Here is a 6017-nt window from a genome sequence, read left to right on the forward strand (position 1 = left end):
ACATGACAACAGCTTGTAAAAGATGTGCTCAAAAATAGCCAATATTATGAAAGTTCGAGGACTGTGTAGAAAGTCCCAGAGACGCACATAATTTCTGTAACAGCAGGAGACTGTAGCAGCTGCAATACATCTTAACTGGCCAGTAAGCTTACATGCCATGTTATGTTTAAAAATAGCCATGGCTCGCTGTTACAGGATTTTGGTGGACTATGTTTCGGACACATCTGATCATGTTTGTAACATTAACATTTTGTTTGTTTCTTTACATTCATGCACAATGGCCAGTTTTGTGTAGACACTATAAAACCTAAACTGCATGGCTTTGTTTTACACAGCAGGTCACTGAAAGGCTGATTATTACACAGGCTGCCTGTGGTTCTGAAGGCCCAAAACTAGGAGGATTTGAACCATAGATTGTAGAGTCGGAAAGGACCATGAGGGTCATCTAATCCAACCCCCAGCAATGCAGGAATCTTGTGCCCAACATGGGGCTCGATCCCACAACCCTGAGATTGAGTCTCATCGTTTACCAGCTGAGCTATCTCAGCAGCTGAAGAAAAATGCACAAAAGGGTGTAAGGAAATTATTTATTCAAAAAACAGTTTAAAAATCTCCCAGAATTCCATTTATGTGTTTACCGTCTGCATTCTTCCTCAGGGCAACTAAATAATTTCCAACTGTTGTTGCAAAGAAAGTTGTGCCCAACCAAATTTTAGAAGGGTGGCTTTCCCCCGTTACATAGCTCAGGAATGGGCAACTTTTGTTCCCAAACGACCCAACTGTCAAAATCACTTGTACTTTGCAAGTCTCCCCATCTTCCCCTTTTAAGCCCCTGATCTCGGATCGCAAAGCCAAGCAGGATTAAACCCTGTCCATCTTTGTCTGCTGCACACACGTTATTTTAACAACAGGCTTGCTACCCTGTGTCATCTCCCAGACAGGGTGTGACTCATGCATGTTGGGCAAAGATGGCTTGCAGGGTGGAGTAAGGAAGGGAAGAAAGCAATTACCCCTGGTCTCTGGCAAGGTGTTCTGAGTACTGTCAGTGTATTACTATGCCTCTAATTTAAGCCACTCTTAATTCGACTGCCACTCGAGGTCTGAGTCCATTGATTCTAGCTGACGTGCAGGCCACCTGCATTACTGTTGAAAAATAATTTCCTCAATCACATCGACTCTCCCAAATGCAGTGGCTTTCAAGCTCCTCCTCACTTAGCCCTCACTTCTCTCTACCAGCTTCCAGAGAAAATATAGTTTTGTCTCTTTTAAAAAACAATGGAGATTTCTGTTTGCCATTTCTAGCTTGGCCGTGAGCTGCTGAGGAGAGTTTGGATGTGTCATTTTTGGCCTCCGTTTCCTAAGCTGTACATCCGAGGAGCAACAAGCAGCCTTCTGCCCATTTCCACCACAGTCTTGCCTTTTTATACCATAAATAGGTTTTTGTTAATAGTAAGGAGAATGTGAAAGGTTATCTGCCTATCCAAGGTTTTCTAAACTAGAATCAAGTTGCATGAAAGGAGTATACTAGCCATACGAGAAGTATACTAGGACAAGTAGGTATACTAGATGGGCCGGTAAGAACCCTCCATGTGTGAACACAAGGCTGAGCATCCCAAATTCCACCTAAGGTCCTAGACTTCTGTTTTTGATGGCACATGTCAGCAGTTTTCAGCACAATATGCCTCACTCATCATGCTTGGAACAAACTCTCTGGGGCTGAAGTCGCATAATGGCAGATTTTGCATGTGTGCCGTGACACCGGAGTCCTTTCCACATCAATACATGCCCCCATGGTTCGTTCGTTCTTTCCCCCTGGTTGCAGATCAGAATTTAATCTCATGAATAAGATGCTATGTGATATGTCAAAAATATATTGTCTTTGCACTCTGGACACAAAAGACTTCCCAAATTGAAGGAAACACTTTTAAGCAATGAGGCAAAGAGGAGGGAGGGGTGAGGCGGGCTGGGAAGAAGCAAAGTAAGATTATAGTACTGTAAGTAATTTCATCATTCGCCACTCTTACATACTTTCTGAAGTAGAAGCGCTGAGAAAATGGGGATGTATTTTATTTTTTTACACTCTTGCTAATTCAGTATTTCTTTCTCCAGCAGAAAAGGAATTAGCTCTTGACTGATTTAGTATAAAAATAATAATTTATTATATATACCCCACCCATCTGGGCGGCTCCCAACAGAATCAATGATGATAATAATAAAAAGGCGATAAAACTTCAGACATGTTAAAAACTTCCCTAAACAGGGCTGCCTTCAGATGTCTTCTAAAAGTCAGGTAGTTGTTTATTTCCTTGATATCTGATGGGAGGGTGTTCCACAGGGCGGGTGCCACTACCGAGAAGGCCCTCCCATCAGAGTATGGAGATCTTCAAGGCTCTTTCTTAAAAGCAAGTCTAAGGGCGCTGGAGGAAGCTGCAAAAATGCCTGAAGAGATGTGTGCAAGTTTGCACTGGGCTGGAATCAAACTAGAAAACCGTTGTCTGTTCCCCAGAGTGAAAGAGGGGAAGGGCACTCACTGCTAAGATACTTTATGGTGCAGAAACAAAAGTAATAACATACCCTCCAACATCTATCCAATTCCATATTCCTATTCCATACCCTCCAACATTTCTCAGAGGAAAATAGGGACGTCCTAAGGAAAAGCGGAACGTTCTGGGATCAAATCAGAAACAGGGATGGCTTCTGTAAATCTGGGACAGTCCCTGGAAAACAAGGACATTGGGGGGGGGGTCCTGTAATAAGTGACAGATATACACATAAGTGCCTTTTCTTTCTGGACAGCAGGATTAAAAAAATTGAACACCTCTCCTCAAACATGTTCTTGGAGCGGGTGGCGGCATGTTGAGTAGGGGGCAGCATGGTGGGGAGAAGATGTTCACCTGACTTCCTGACAGCTGAGTTGCTGCTGCTTACCAGGAAGAAGATGAAATGGGGCGAGGTGGGCATGGCGCAAACACACCAGCAGAGCCAACCCAACTTCCCTGTGCTGCCAGTGCATTTGCACCACACTGACCTCTGCAGCACATCCTCCCCTCTATTCATACCTGCCAAGTCCGGGTCGTAAATATCCGGGATCGGCAGCGCACGCACGCAACTTCCGGTGGCGCCTCGCCCTTCTATGGGCACCAGAAAATGGCGCCAGCGCCGAAAGTCGCTTCCGCGCATGACCGGAAACACGTAAAAGCGACTTCCGGCGCCGGCATTTTCTGATGCCCATAGAAGGGCAAGCGCCACCGGAAGTCGCGTCACGCAACTTCCGGTCATGCGCGGAAGCGACTTCCGGCGCCGGTGCCGCCATTTTCTGGTGCCCATAGAAGGGCAAGCGGCGCCAGAAAAATGGCCGGGTAATTAGGGTTGCTAACAATTGCATTCTCCTCCACTCATAGCTGCCAAGTATCCCGATTTAAGGGACAATACCGGGATTTTTCGCTAAACGGGAGACCGCCGGGAAACGGTAAGAAAAAAGGGGTTTTCCCGGCGGATACGGGATACTTGGCAGCTATGCCTCTATTTCAGTAAGCAGCAGCGATCCATCCATCTGTCGGGAGGCTGAGCCCTGCCCACGCCACGTTGCCACCCACTGCTCCTCTGTTCACTGCTTCAGTTCATTACCTAAATTCTGGATCTTGATGCATGAGGGTACCTGCAGACCGTACGCATTTTACAGGAGCATATCCTGTAATTCAAGCACATATCAGGAAATTTAGGTTTGCACAATTAGAGCAAATTAAAGAGCTCTGTCACTCTATGGCGACAAAACCACTTTTAAAAAGAAGCAGTTTGGGAAGGTGACGGGGAAATGCACCTGAAAGCATAGAACCAATGATTAATGGGAGCATGTATAAACAACATATCGAAAGTAAATCAGAATGAAGGCAGGATAAATGCTCATTGTCATATAACCTCCCGGCCATCAAGTCAGTACAAATGCTCAATACAGATTAAAATACAATCTCCATGAAAGCTTTTGGCCAGGAAATCAGGATGAGTGCTGAATAAATAGGATGTCTAGAAGAGACGTGAATTAAGGCAACCCTGAAAATCTATTCTGATTTGGATTTGAAAGTATCTGCATAACTGAGCTTTTGAGTGACAGAAGAGAGAGTTCAGGTGTGTGTGTGTGTGTGTGTGTGTGTGTGTGTGTGTGTGTGTGTGTGTTAGGATTTCAACATTACAATGGTACATTTGTGCCAAGGGCTGTGGATTTGCTTCAAAACGTATTGAGAGACCTTTCCTGAGCAGCCCAATGGCAGAGCAGCCTTAAGTGAAATCTAGCAAAAGATGTGAAAGGAGATTCCACCTCCCTCCCTCCCTTTGTGGCTTATATCTGCATATTTAACCATTCTTATCCACACCCAAACCTTTAATATCTTACCGAATTGAGTCATTCCATCTAGTACAATGAATTTCAAATCTGACTTTAAAACCCTGCGTGCCACAGTCCATTAGGCTTTGAACACACCGTCTCGCTTCATCTCATACATTACTTACATTCACTTACACGACTGCCTTTTATGTTAAAATCTCTTGTCGCAATCTGATTGCTGATTGCTATACCATACAACTTCCCCTGCACTTCAGCATCACAAAGAAAGACCTTAATCTTACGGTACATGGCAAGCTGCCTTATACCGAATCACAACACTGGACCATTGTGCTCACTAATGTCTCTACTTGGTCCATCAACAGCTCTTCTGGGTTTCAGCCAGGAGGTCTTTGCCATCCCTACCTGGGCTGAGATTCAACCTAGGAGGTTTGGGATTCCCTGTCCTGGAGATGTGGCCCTTTCCTAAAGGAAAAGAAGAGCAGCATATACCTTCAAACTTGAAGATCAGTTGTCTCCTGAGTCCTAACTGAGAACAATTTCGTTTTGAGAAGACCAGGCATCCATTGTGGCTTCTCTTCCATGGATTGAAATCTCTTCCAAACTGGACATTCACATGACCATTGAGCAAGCTTTTTAGATAAGTCCACAACAGTTCCTGTTCTCTGGAATTTGGAGATCTTTACATGCCCACCTGTCCACACCAACCTATTCTAGTTATTCACAACTTAAAGGTGTATGGGGGGCATAGGGCATATTTGGTCAAGCTTCTTTGCCTGGGTAAAATTATTGGGTCCGCAGTGGGCACTGTTGGTTTATGACAGGGGTCCCCAAACTGCGGCCCAATCACCTTCTAAATCTGGCCCGCGGACGGTCCAGGAATCAGCATGTTTTTACATGAGTAGAATGTGTTCTTTTATTTAAAATGCATCTCTGGGTTATTTGTGGGGCCTGCCTGGTGTTTTTACATGAGTAGAAGTGTCCTTTTATTTAAAATGCATCTCTGGGTTATTTGTAGAGCATAGGAATTCATTCATTCCCCCCCCCCAAAAAAATATAGTCCGGCCCCCCACAAGGTCTGAGGGACAGTGGACCGGCCCCCTGCCAAAAAAGTTTGCTGACCCCTGGTTTATGAGGCAGCGGCCAAAGGAGGACACCAGTTTTTTAAAAAAACCAATAGAGATGGCATAAATTCCTGTAAATTATGGGCATCAGACGGACACCATGTTATTTCTGTTCCTGGTGCTACATTGTGGGAATCTGTTGTAAAACACTTTGAGAGCCTATTGAGGCTACAAAACAGGATATCCATACCCATGAATATATAAGTGAATATTTTCTAGGGGTGAAGGGGTTCGTTGCTCCTCTGCTTTAGTTTCATCCCCTCCTAAATTCCAGTTTGGGTTGCTCACTAGTTGGGGAAGAGGCACAGCAACAACCTCCAAACAGCAGCATCTTTGGGGGTGGGGGACAAGGAGAACTGTTTCGGATTGTACTTGAAGCACCAACGCCTTGGAGGCTTTTTCGTTTAGTTTTTTTTAAAAAAGATGACTCAAATCAGAGGAGAGACTCCTCTTATGCCCGGATGGGAATCCCGGGATACATCTGCAGCCATTTGCCCCTGCAACGGCGGCTTCCCACCAGCAGGTGGCGCGGCACCCGCCGCCGCCTCCCCGTT

Source organism: Zootoca vivipara, chromosome 11 (genome assembly GCF_965207765.1).
Source record: "Zootoca vivipara chromosome 11, rZooViv2.hap1.1, whole genome shotgun sequence".
In the NCBI taxonomy this organism is placed as follows: Eukaryota; Metazoa; Chordata; class Lepidosauria; order Squamata; family Lacertidae; genus Zootoca; species Zootoca vivipara.